Raw genomic sequence first — 14,578 nt, forward strand, 5'->3', positions numbered from 1 at the left:
TAATTCCAGTCTTTCATGTGTAAGCAACAAAATGAGACTTATTTTGAAATATCCAGTATTTTTCTATTCTTACAAATAATTTTCAGGATCAATGCATTGAGGATTAGGAATGGCAATGTGTATTACTACTTTGATACCAACTATATCCAATCTAATGTTGGAATTTGTTTGACAAAGTGTTGTGTATTTGAAAATAGGTAGCACTGAATAAAAAGAATATGGGCAAAAGAAAAATGGAAGTGTTTTGAATGGAAGTCTAAAATATTTATTGATCAATGCTGAACTGAGTAAGCAGGAGATGCCTGTACATAAATGACATTATCCTGATCTAGTAACAGGGAGAAGCAGAATATCTGAAAGCTGTTTATTAATTTGATAATAATAAGATTAGAAACATGCAAATCAAGATTAATAGTATTCACTGCTAATTGGGTTTAGGTAGACTTTGACTATTTTGCTTCTGATGTTCTTATATTTTTAATTTTCCATAATGATCATATAATATATAATATTTTCATAATATTAAACACTTTAGAATTAAACTCCATTAGAGTGTATCTTTCCTAAAATAATATAAACATCCAATCTTGTCCTTAACAATTCCGTTCTCAAACATTAGCCTATTCCCTCAAGCCAATGTTGCTTTCGACCCATATTGTCCATCATTTCAATTTATCTCAGTTTTTTATTGCAACAATTAAATGCTTTGAATGATACCCAAGGCATAGTTCTATTTCAATAAAATTTCAAAGTTAATAGTTACATCAAATTTTGTTGGTGCTCATTGAATTTGATTATTAAAACCATAAGTAGTATGTTTTATGCTGACTGAGGGAGATAAAAGTAGTAATGTTTAATATTCAAACTGTGATGACTGAAAAAAAAAATTAGAGGCCTGTAAAATCTTATTTAATGTCAAATTTTAATTAAACAGGCTTAGCAGACCAAAATTAAAATCTCAATTATTTTTATATTATTAATGACAGACAACTAGATTGAGTGAACACTGGCATCTCTTTTCAAATAACTTAGTTTAGTGGATGAGTTAAACATAAACTAGTTATTATAATGCAGCGAAGTATGTGAAAAATTTAATTTGAACCCTACTTAGCTTAAAATCCTGACATTCTAGGATGCAAGTCCTGCAAACTTTCCATATGTAATCAACAATTTTCTAAACATGCATGCTGTATCTCTCCTGTGTGACTTTGCATACATCATTCCCACATTCTAGATTATCCCAACCCACCTTAAGTGACTGCTTTTGCATAATCTCCCTTAAAATTCTAACTCAAGCAGTGCATCTTTTGAGTCCTTCCCTAACATCTTAACATCTTCCTTCTTTCATTCATCATTAACTATAGTTAGTTATTATATCACCTGTTAGCACTGTAAAATTATGTGTGTTACACAAGTATAACATGCAGACTAAGGTCGTGTATTACCTAGCCTCATATCAGCGTCACCTAGAACAGCAAAAATGTATGCAGATTAATCACAATATATTTGGATGTACAAAATATATTGAGAGCAAAATATGATGGAAATTTAGGTGATGCTCTTTGAGCACTGCTTCCATTTTCCAATAATGTAACCAGGAATCACTGTTCACGTAATTAAAGAACAATAAGTCTATGTGAATCAAAATATACATATACATGCAAATGTTAAACCTCAGTAGGAAGAGGCCCATTCTCTTGCTTGCTGATATATATATATATATACATATATATATATACACATATATATATATGTTGTGTGTATATGTGTATACACACAACAATCTATAGGCTTGCTTTTTAAAATAGTATAAGCAACAAATTTTAAGAGAAACAATAATGAGTGTGTAAAACATTAGATATGTGTATGTACCTTTGCTATTATTTGTGGAAATGGGGCTATAAAATAAGCTCCTTTATTTTCTTTTGTAAAACATTTCTTTAATATGAAGTAATGCAATACGTATTTATGTTCTAAGTGTTTTAATTTCCTTGGATATAAAATAATATCTTGTTCCTTTGATTCTCTTACATATAAGTGTATTTACTCAGATATTACTCCAAATACACCAGATATATTCAAAGTTGAAAAAATATATACTTTGGAATGTATTATCACCTTATTTCACATTAAGAAATCAAAATCTCTGGCATCCAAGTGCATTCCAGCCTGAAAAAAATTATGCAATTGTGAATTTAACAGAAAGAAAATTGCTCACATATGGAGTCAACGTGAAGCTATATCAATATTTATTAAAAGTTTATATATTACTTTTGATCCCCTGGAGAGAAATACAAAATTCAAATAATTATTCTATTTTTATATCCCAATTTGTAATTATGAAACTCTAGCATTTTAATTTTTCTCTTTCAAGTTTACCTGAAGCTTCACAAAATTCTGTGAGGAATCTATTATAACAGGTATTTTGCTTATTTCCACACAAACAGAAGGAAATGTGTATTTTCTATGCCCTGAAGAATTTACTCTTTTCTGTAAATGACATATGGCAGTTAATTCTTTTTGGTAATAAAATATTCCTGTTTTTATGCCGAACAGCCTTTTCATTTTAATTCAGGGCAACATATCAAAGCTTTGCCGTAATAATACAGAGTAATCAACTAAAGTAATATAGAATTTAAATAACAAAGAGTTTAAACAATTTAATATGTCTTCTATTAATTTCAAACTGAAATTTTACAGAAATTATTTGGAATATGCTGCCAGAGTACACACACACACACACACATCACACGCTCACATCACACACTCACACCCAGCTAAAGGAAATTACCACAGCTATAATGATTTCATTAAGTATCTGAAATTAAAGTTTCTTTTGGACTTTCAGCTGAAGCTCATAGTAAATAAAAGTAATATGATCATTGTTGCATACTGTGAATCAACAGCACACAGAAACCTTAGACTTTCTATATTTACACAGCTTAATTATCCGAACTGAAACCTGAGGCCATCTGTGTCAACATGATTTCACAATTCATTCCAGAAAAGTATTTTTCAGGAAAGTAAGGCTGCAAACCAATAAATAACTTATTGTTTGCTTCAGGAAATTTCTGCAAATCAATTTATGTCAGTAAGCAACTCTCCTCTGGGCCAACAGATTGCTCACCTGGGCAGGTAGCAGCTTGTGTAAATAACAGTTTACTTATGAAGACTTCTGTCATGGCCCTTAACTCACAGTGTCCCCCAATCCTAAACTCTATGTCCTGAATATTACCTATTCTTATCAGTCATTGGTCTTGAAAGGCCCCAGGCAACCATTTGAGCCCAGACTTCAATACTCTATCAATACCACCTTATCATCTACTTTTCTAACATAACCCCTCAAGGTGGTGACCCCACTTACAGTCGTATTTTATTGAATTTAGCTTTCCCTAATCAACATGCTAGTCTACTGGATGCAGTGTCAGAGGCAACAATCACAGAGGTTCTGAAAGCATCAGCCCATGGTTTTCTAAACATCATGGTTCAAGACCCTTAACACGAAACAGAAAGTTTCCCCGAGGCGCCGTAAACAACCCGTTTGGGCGCTTCCCTGGTAATTATAGTGAAATCTGGCATCTAATTTTTTTTGGTGGACTCTCAAATTTTATATTTATGTTTTGATTCCTAGAAATAAAAAATTTTTTATAAGGAATTCTTTGATCGTTTATGTTTTATTCTTGATAGAAACCTACTTTATAACTTCGAACATTATTGATGTTCTTCCTGTATTTCTGAGAGGTGACAACTTGCTGGCATCCCTCGCTGGCTCTCGGCGCCTCCTCGGCCTCAGCCCACTCTGGCTGCGCTTGAGGAGCCCTTCAGCCCGCAGCTGCACCGTGGGAGCCCCTCTCTGTGCTGGCTGAGGCCTGAGCGGGCTCCCTCTGCTGGCGGGGAGGTGTGGAGGGAGAGGCGCGGGCCGGAACCTGGGCTGCCTGCGGTGCTCACAGGTCCAGCGCGACTTCCGGGTGGGCGCGGGCTCGGCGCGCCCCGCACTCTGAGCGGTCGGCTGGCGCCGCCGGCCCTGGGCAGTGAGAGGCTTAGCACCCGGGCCAGCAGCTGCAGAGGGTGCACTGGGTCCTCCAACAGTGATGGCCCGCCGGCGCCGCGCTCGAATTTTCGCTGGACCTCAGCCACCTCCCCGCGGGGCAAGGGGGCAGGGCTCGGAACCTGCAGCCTGCCATGCTGGAGCCCTCACCCTGCTCCCCGCCCCCGTCCCCTGCCCCCCGCCCCCCAACCGCGGGCTCCCGCGCGCCACCCCGAGGGGACGGGCGCCACCTCCTGCTACGCGGCATCCGGTCCCGTCAACCGCCCAACGGCTGAGGAGTGCGGCAGCGCGCCAGAGACTGGCGGGCAGCTCCGCCCGCGGCCGGGATGCACTAGGCAAAGCCAGCTGGGCTCCTGAGTCCGGTGGGTACTTGGAGAACTTACTACGTCTAGCTGGAGGATTGTAAATGCACCAATCAGCATGCTGTGTCTAGCTCAAGGTATGTGAACGCACTAATCAGTGCTCTGTGTCTAGCTAATCTGGTGGGGACTTGGAGAACTTTTGTGTCTAGCTAAAGGATTGTAAACAGACCAAGCAGCTCTCTGTAAAATGAACCCATCAGCTGTCTATGAAATGGACCAATCATCAGGATGTGGGTTGGGTGAGATAAGGGAATAAAAGCAGCTGCCAGAGCCAGCAACAGCAACGTGCTAGGGTCCCTTTCCACAGTGTGGAGGCTTTGTTCTTTTGCTCTTTGCAATCTTGCTGCTGCTCACTGTTTGGCTCTGCGCAGAGCTGTAACACTCACCAAGAAGGTCTGCAGCTTCACCCAAAGATATTCGAAAGATACAGAAAACTATATAGAGACATTTTGTATAGTTCTAATAGCATATAATCCACAGGTCCCTGATCTATAATATGGGTTTTTTATAAAATTGGTTTTTTGTATGCTATGAGGAATTTTACTTGTTAAAAAGAAGAGGTGGAAAGGCAGAATATGAAAACTATGAAAATGACATAAGAGACTATGAATTAGGTGAGAAACCAGAGAGATTTAGAAACCTGTAGACATTGTGCATCCCCCAATGCCTTTCCCCTTAAAAAAATATTATATTCTAATCCAGTCCATCAAATAAAGTCTACATTCATTAGAAACATATTCTCTTGGTTTTTATAATTTCAGTTTTTTTCAGACACAGATAGTGCATATGCAGATTTGTTACTTTTGTACAGTGCACCCTGGTAGTGAGCATAGTACCCAGTAGGTAGTTATTCAGCCCATGCTCCCCTCTCTCCCCCACCCCCATAGCCTGCAGCATGTCTTGTTCCCATGTTAAATGTTCCTGTGTGCTCAATGTTTAGGTTCCACTTATAAGTGAGAATGTGTGGTATCTGGTTTTCTTTTCCAGCACTAATTTGCTTAGGATTATGTCCTTAGCTCCATCCATGTTGCTGCAAAGGACATAATTTCATTCTTTTTTATGGAGGCATAGTATTCCATAGTGTATATGTACCACATTTTCTTTATCCAATCCACCGTTGATGGGCACCTAGGTTCATTCCATGTCTGTGCTATTGTGAATAACATGCTGATGAACATACGAGTGCATATATATTTTTCTGGTAGAATAATTTATTTTCCTTTGAATATATACCCAGTAATGGGAATGCTGGGTCGAAGGGTATCTCTGTTTTAAGTTCTTAGAGAAATCTCCAAAATACTTTCCACAGTACCTGAACCAGTTTACATTTCCACCAACAGTAGTGTATAAGCATTCCCTTTACTCTGCAGCCTGGCCAACATCTAATTTTTTTACTTTTTAATTATAGCTATTGTGACTGATGTGAGATGGCATCTTACTGTGGTTTTTGCTTGCATTTATTTATTTGATGATTAGTAAGGATGAGTGTTTTTTCATATACTTGAGTGTCTTCTTTTGAGAAAATATCTGTTCATGTCCTTTGCCTTTTCTTGATTTAAATTTTAAGTTCTGGGGTACATGTGCGGGAAGCGCAGTTTTGTTACATAGATAAACGTGTGTGGTGGTGGTTTGCTGCACCTATCAACCCATCACCTAGGTATTAAGCCCAGCATGCATTAGCTATTTTTCCTGATGCTCTCCCTCTCCTCAACCCCCTACAGAAAATTATAGTGTGTGTTGTGTGTTGTTCCCCACTGTGTGTTGTTCCCCTCCCTGTGTCCATGTGTTCCCATTGTTCAGCTCCCACTTATAAGTGAGAAGATGCGGAGTTTGATTTTCTGCTCCTGTATTAGCTTTGCCCTTTTTAACTGGGGTTGTTTTATGCTTGTCATTTTTTCTTCCTTATGGATTTGTTATATTAGATCTTTATCAGATGCATAGTTTGCAAATATTTTCTCCCATTCTGTAAGTTGTCTGTTTACTCTGTGGATAGTTTCTATTGCTGTGCAGAAGCTTTTTAGTTTGATTGACTTTCACTTGTCAATTTCGTTTTTGTTGCAATTGTTTTTAGAAACTTAGCCAAAAATTATTTGCCAAGGCCAATGTCGAGAAAAATATTTCCTAGGTTTTGTTTTAGAGTTTTCATAATTTGAAGTCTTACATTTTAACCTTTAATCCATCTTGAATTAATTTGTGTGTATGGTGGAAGGTAAGCATCCAGTTTCACTCTTCTGCCTATGGCTAGCGAATTATCCCAGCACCATTTATTGAATAGGGTGCCTTTTCCCCATTGTTTGTTTTTGTTGGCCTTGTCCACGATCCAGATGGTGGTAAGTGTGCAGCTTTATTTTTGAGTGTTCTATTCTGTTCCATTGGCTTAAGTGTCTGCTTTTGTAACAGTATCATGGTTAGTGTACACTTATAGTATAGCTGGAAATTGGGTAGTATGATGCCTCTCTGGCTTTATTATTTTTGCTCAGAATTGCTTTGGCCATTCTGGCTTTTGGGGGTGTTCCATATAAATTTAGAATAGTTTTTTCTAATTCTGTGAAGAATGATGTTGGTAGTTTCATGGAGATAGCCTTGAATCTACAAATTGCTTTGGGCAGTATGGCCATTTTAACAATATTGATTCTTTTAATCTGTAAACATGGAATGTTATTCCATTTATTTGTGTTATCAAAATTTCCTTCCTTCCTTCCTTCCTTCCTTCCTTCCTTCCTTCCTTCCCTCCTTCCTTCCTTCCTTCCTTCCCTCCTTCCCTCCTTCCCTCCTTCCCTCCCTCCCTCCCTCCCTTCCTCCCTTCCTTCCATCCTTCCTTCCTTTTCTTATTTCCTTCCTTTTTTGAGACAGGGTCTCACCCTTTCACCCAGGCTGGAATGTAGTGGAGTTATTATAGCTCACTGCAGGCTTGAACTCCTGGCCTCAAGCCGTCAGGGTAGTTAGGACTACAGGCATGTGCCACCATGCCTCACTATTTAAAAAAAAAAAAAATTTGTATAGATGAGGTTCCACTATGTTGCCCAGGTTGGTCTCAAACTCCTGGGTCCAAGCGATATACCTGCCTCGGCCTCCCAAAGGCATGAACCACTGCATCCAGCTTCAGATTTCAGCTGTGTTTTGTAATTCTCCTTGTGGAGATCGTTCACATCTTAGGTTAGTTGTATTTGCAGGGATTTTATTTTCATCCTAGGTGTTGTAAATATGATTGTGTTCTTAATTTAACTCTCAACCTGGATGTTGTTGTTGTATAGAAATGCTACTAATTGTTGTACATTGATTTTGTATCCTGAAACCTTGCTAAAATCCTTTATCATTTCTAGTAGACTTTTGTTGAAGTCTTTAAGGTTTTTTAGGTATAGAATGATATTGTTGGGTGAAGACAGTTTGCCTTAATCTTGACTTCCTATTTGGGTGCTTTTCTCTTTTTCTGTTGCGAGATTGCTCTGACTAGGATTTCTGGTACTATGTTGAATAGGAGTGGTAAGAGTGGATGTCCTTGGCTTGTTTCATTTCTAAAGGAGAATGCTTTCAGCTTTTGCCCATTGAGTATTATATTGGCTGTGGGTTTGTTGTAGATAGCTCTTTTTTATTTTGAAGTATGCTTATTTGAAGCCTCAACTGTTGAGGGTTTTTTTTGTTTTGTTTTTTCATGAAGGGACACTGGATTTAATTGAAAGCTTTTCCGGCATCCATTGAGATGATCATATGGTTTTTGATTTAATTCTGTTTGTCTGGTGAATCACATTTATTGATTTGCATATGTTGAACCAGCCATGCATCCCAGGAATAAAGCCTGTATTGTCATAGTAGATTAATTTTTTGATATGCTGCTGATGGATTCAGTTTGCTAGTACTTTGTTGAGAATTTTTGAGTCTATGTTCGTCAACAGTGGTCACCTGAATGTTCTTTTTTTTTTCGTCTCTGCCAGGTTTTGGTATTAAGCTGATTCTGGCTTCACAGCATGAGTTAGGAAGGAGTACGTTCTCTTCAACTTTTCTGGAATAGTTTCAGTAGAATTGTACTAGTTCTTCTTTATACTTCCGGTAGAATTTTGCTGTGAATCCATATAGTCCAGGGCTTTTTGGCTTGGTAGATTTTTTATTACTTATTCAATTTCAGAGCTTCATATTGGTCTCTTCAGTATTTCAGTATCTTCCTGATTCAATCTTGGAAGATTGCCTGTTTTCAGAAATTTATCCATTTCCTCTAGATTTTCTAATTTTTGTGTCTAGCGTTATTCCTAGTATTCTCTGAGGATTATTTTGTATGTCTGTGGGACCATTTTTAATGTCGTTTTTATCATTCTGATTTATATATTTAGATCTTCTCTTTTTTTTCTTTGTTTATCTAGCTAAAGGTCTATCAATCTCTTTTTTTTAAATCAACTCTTGGTTTCATTAATCTTTTGTATGGATTTTTGCATCTCAATTTCATTCAGATCTTCTCTATTTTAGTTGTTTCTTTTCATTCCTAGCGTTGATGTAGGGTTGTTCTTTTTTTTTTTCCCTAGTTCCTTTAGGTGTAGTGTTAGATTGTTAATTTGAAATATTTCTAACTTTATGATAAAGGCATTTAAACGTTCCTCTTAACACTGATTTAGCTGCATCCCAGAGATTTTGGTAATTTGTGTTCCCATTTTCATTAATTTCACTTGCTTAAAATTTCTCCCTTAATTTTGATTTTCACACAGAAGTTATTCAGGAGAAAGTTGTTTAATTTTCATCTATTTGTGTAGTGTTGAGAGATGTTGATATTTATTTATATTTTGATTACATTGAGATCTAAGAGTGTGCTTGATATGATTTCATTTTTTAAAATTTATCCAGACTTGCTTTATGACCAAGCATGTGGTCAATGTTAGAATATGTTCCCTGTGCAGATGAGAAGAATGTATATTCTGTGGTTATTGAGTGGAGTGTTCTGTAGATGTCTTATTGGGTCCAAATGGTCAAGTGTGAAGTTTAAGTACACAGTTTCTTTCTTAGTTATCTGCTTTGATGATCCAGTGCTGCCAGCGGGGGTGTTGAAGTCTCCTACAGTTATTGGGTGGTCGTCTGTCTTTTTGTAGTCCAAAAAGAACTTGTTTTATGCATCTGGGTGCTCCATGTTGGGTGCATTTATATTTAGGGTACTTAAGTATTCTTGTTTGATCATATACTTTCTCATGACGTAATGCTCTTCATTCTTCAATTGTTCTTTTTAATTTTGATTAAAGTCTGTTTTATCTGATATAAGAATAGTTACTCCTGCTTTTTTGTTATCATTTGCATGGCAGATTTTCTCCATCCCCTTATTTTGGGCCAGTGGCTGTCATTACATATGAGATGAGTCTCTTGAAGACTACAGATGGTGAGCCTTGCATTTTTATCCAGTTTGCCATTGTATGTCATTTAAGTGGGGTGTTTAGCCTATTTACATTTATGGTTAATGTTGATACATGAGATTTTGATCCTATCATCACGTTTGTAGCTGGTTTTTAGGTAGACTTGATTGTGTAGATACTTTATAGTGCCTGTGAGCTATGTACTTAAGTGGGTTTTTGTGGTAGCAGGTGTCATTCTTTTTACTCAATGTATAGCACTCCCTTAAGGACCTTTCATAAGGCTGGTCAAGTTGAAATTGATTCCCTCAGTATTTGCTTATCTGAGAAGAAATTTGTTTCTTCTTCACTTAGGAAGTTTAGTTTAGTGAAATATAAAATTATTGCCTGGAATTTATTTTCATTAATGATGTTGGACATAGGCCCTTAATCTCTTCTGGCTTGTAAGGTTTTTGCTGAGATACTTACTACTAGCCTAGTGGAGTTCTTGCTTTATGAAAACATGACCTTTCTCTCTAGCTGCCTTTAAGATTTTTTTTTCTTTTGTATTTACTTTGGTGAATATGATGACTATGTGCCTTAGGGATAGTCACCTTTTATAGTACCTAGCTGGGTTTGCTGTATTTTTTGGATTTACATGTCACTCTCTCTAGCGAGGTTAGGAAAATTTTCATAGACTCTATTCTCAAATCTATTTTCCAAGTTGCCTTTTCTCTTTCTTTCTCTTCTAGGAATGACAATGAGTCGTAGATTTGGTCTCTTTATATAATTCCATATTTCTTAAAGCTTTGGTTCATTTTCTTTTTTTAATTCTTTTTTAAAATTTTCTTTTGACTCAGTTGATTCAACGAACCAGTCTTTGAGCTCTGAGATTCTTTCCTTAGCTTGGCCTACCTTCTGTTAATATTTCTTATTGTATTATAAAATTCTTATACTGAATTTTTTGTGCTCTAGAAATTCAGTGTGGCTGTTTTTTAAAATGGCAATTTCATCTTTCAGCACTTACTTAGATTGCTTTACTGGATTACTTGGATTGGGTTTCAGCTTTCTCCTTAATGTTCATGAGCTTCCCTGCCATCGAGGTTCTGTATTCTATGTCTGTTGCAATTATTTTAGACTGATTAAGAACCATTGCTTGGTAGCTAGTGGGCTAATTTTGAGGTAAGAGGACACTCTAGCTTTTTGAATTGCCAGAGTTCTTGCACTGATTTTTTCTCTTCTGGCAGGGTTAGTGTTCCTTTAACTGTAGTGTATGTTGAGTATAGGCAATTGGTTTTGTTTCTGGATGCTTTCAAAGGGTCAGGGCTTTCTCTGTCCAGGATTTTTATGTATGAGTAATTCTTGTGTTTGGTTTCACAGGTGTATATGTAGCAGGATAAATTTTGATGTTGTAGTTTGGGATGTGATCCAATGCATGGTGCTTAAGAGTGATGGCCAGTGGCTAGCCTAATACCCAGTGGCATGGCTGTTTTATACTTCCTTTTGTTTGCAGGTGTGCTCTATAGTGGGGGTGGGAGAGATGCCTCCATCACCAGATCTGCTCCTGGGCCCTGGGGGAGTCTCCTGCAATCACTGTGTTTCTTGTGTTAGGTGTTCTAGGCCACAGGTCTCTCTCAGGCAGAGGCCCTTTCCTAGGAGCCATTCTGGGGAACTAGCTGTAGTGTTTGGGTTCCCTGCACAGGCTTCCTCCCTCTTCAACTCAGCTTCATTGCTGCCTCTCCATCCACTCAGCATTTTCTCTCTCAAGATCTGCCTAAATTACGGTGGTTTACTCCATAATTTGGTATCTCTCAGTGGGGGTGGTGCTTCCTGACCATGTCAAATTGACCATCTATTGTCCCAGAATGAAAACCTCTTTGATAGACTTTGTAACATTTTTGAATATTACATTCAGGAGTAAAATCTTATGCAGTGTGATCCCAGCTATCTCTTCACTTTTGAGAATAACCTTAAGTAATTAAAGGATAATTAAATATGTAATTAAAAATTGAAAAATAGAACAGCTACACTTCCAGATCTCAACTTCTTTCAGAAAATTTTAAAATCTCTTTAAAGAAAGGTAAATTGAGACCAAAATAGACTAATAGCTTTATAAAAATAAGTGCTCAAGGAGGGTGTTACATGTGAAAATTAAACTTGGAATTTGTCATTTTACCCGTAAAATTACTGAGAGTAATTTCCTTGAAATGGAAATAACTTTACAGATTTTTAATTAACAAAAATGCTAAAATATTACTCCGCTTACCTTTATGTAACCTCTTCCTTGAAAACAACAATTTACTCATCTGGTGTGTGACTCTAATAACCTTCAATCATTCTCTATATCTGACACCATGACTAGTAACTTAGATCTTTAACTAAGCAACCTTTCTTTCCGCCTTTGTGATACTATATCTAGTAATTTAATAACAAACAATCTATGTTGCAAATTAAACTTCCAAATTGAATACTAATTTTCAAATCCCAAGGACCCATTTCTTCTGCCTCAATCTTAATTAGGTCTTAGTTAATAGAAAAATTAACTGACTGGGTGCGGTGGCTCATGCCTGTAATCCCAGCACTTTGGGAGGCGAAGGTGGGCGGATCACCTGAGGTCTGAAGTTCGAGACCATCCTGGCCAACATGGTGAAACCCCATGTGTACTAAAAACACAAAAAATTGGCTGGGTATGGTGGTGGGTGCCTGTAATCCCAGCTACTCAGGAGGCTAAGGCAGGAGAATCACTTGAACCTGGCGGGGTGGAGGATGCAGTGAACCGAGATCCCACCACTGCACTACAGCCTGGGCAGCAACAGTGAAACTCCTCAAAAAAAAAAAAAAAAAAAAAGGAAAAAGAAAAAAGAAAATTAACTAAATCAAGCCTAAATAAAACATATTCACAAAGTGGCAGACTTTTTTAATCCAAAAATTTAACTGTATTAATGTCTCATTTATAGAACATTATTTTACAATGAGGTTTTACACATCAATCAGTTGAGTCACTTCTTTTTCTTCTTCTTTTTTTTTTGAGATGGAGTCTCGCTCTGTTGCCCAGGCTGGAGTGCAGTGATGTGACCTCAGCTCACTGCAACCTCCACCTCCTGGGTTCAAGCGATTCTCCTGCCTCAGCATCCCGAGTACAGGCACTACAGGCACGTGAGCAAGAGAAGCTGACAGATTCAAATGTTCACAAACATTTATGTTCTATTTTGATAGATACATAAACTATATTTCTCATTCTTATATACTTTATATTAGGGCATGGGATTAAAGTCAAAATAGTGGAAAATTAGTAGAAATAACATATTTTATATCCAATTTAGTCTCCAAAATCCCAACATGCACTCTTCTGTATACGTTTTTCAGTATGCTTGACTGGAATGGCCAATTCTACAGTAGTCTTGGAAGCAACATACTGCGGATTAAATACCTTAGTAGCCTATGTTCTTGAATGCGGACATAAAGGAGCAATGCTTTTCCTATCTTAAAAAAACAGTTTATATGAATGAAACTTCTGTTCTGTTTAAGATATTATATGTTGTTGAGTGTAGTTGTCAAAGCAACTAGCACTATTCCAAGTAATATAGAAATCACCAGCTTGAGTTGGGTCTGCTATAACAGAACCTAAAACATATCCACTAAATTAGTATTAAATGGACAAGTAAACCAAACTCAGAGGGTTGAAATGAAGACTTGTAATACCCAGTGAAAAAAAATTATTGAAACTACCATCTAAAATTAATTGGAAGCTTAATATTACCTCTAGGAAAGAGTGTGGGAAATGAGGAAAGGCAAAAGGTAATGTGTTCATGTTTGTTCTGTTCCATAATCCAAGAAATAGATAAACACAGGCAAAAAAAAAAAAAAAAAAAAAAAAAAAAAAAGAAATATCCTGTCTTTAGAGTGGAAAGAAAGTGGATAGAGTTGAGTTGCTAAACCTTAGCATTATTGACATTTTATGCCTGATATTCCTGCATTCTGTGGGAGGTTATTCTTTGCATTGTAGGATATTAATAGTATCTCTAGGCTATATCACCACATACCAGTAGCATCACCACCTAATCATTATAATTCAAAATGTCTCCAGACACTGACAAGTGTTCTATGGAAACAGAATTATTCCTTGTTGGAAACCACTTGTAAACAAAAAGTCTAGTAATGGTGGAATTATACAGTGACAGACAAGCTCAGGTTTTTCTGATTAGGTTGAAAAAGCTGCTCAGAAATTAAATCCTACTGTGTTCATAAAAAACAAGGAACCCAGCCCTGAAGCAAAGAACTAATCAGGGAAGTTGTTTTCTCTTTCAAGTCTGTGATTTCAAATGACCTTAAAGTGGTCATCTTTACAGTCAGAGAAGCATATGTGTGTTGGGGAGGAGAGAAAACAAGGAAATGAGGCAGACTTTAGAATTATACCTAGGAAAGAACTGTATGTTTGGTTATAAACTAGATCCAATAAATAAATAAATGGTTTCCACATAACTACTTGGCAAAGGTATAATAAGCCTATTGTGAGAAAAAAAATTAAGGCTTAAAATATCCTCAAGCATCCCAAATTGCACTAATCAGTGCAATTGATTAGTCATGCTGAGAAAACACTCATTGTTCTAATTTAAGATGGAGGCATGGAGAATAAGAGAAAATGTAAATTACCTCAGAAAGTAAATCTATGAGCCACAGGGACAATGGACCTTAAAGTTATTTCCACAGGACATGTTTATGGTTTCATCAAATAAATATTTGTACTGCTCAGAAATATTTTTGTCAGTGCTCTGCAGACTTCTTTGTCTTCTGATAGGAGCTTCACCATGGTAACTTAGATTTTACAGATAATTTGTCTTTTGACTTTATAGGACACTAGTCCT

The sequence above is a fragment of the Pan paniscus genome, chromosome 4, assembly GCF_029289425.2.
Source record: "Pan paniscus chromosome 4, NHGRI_mPanPan1-v2.0_pri, whole genome shotgun sequence".
Classification (NCBI taxonomy): domain Eukaryota; kingdom Metazoa; phylum Chordata; class Mammalia; order Primates; family Hominidae; genus Pan; species Pan paniscus.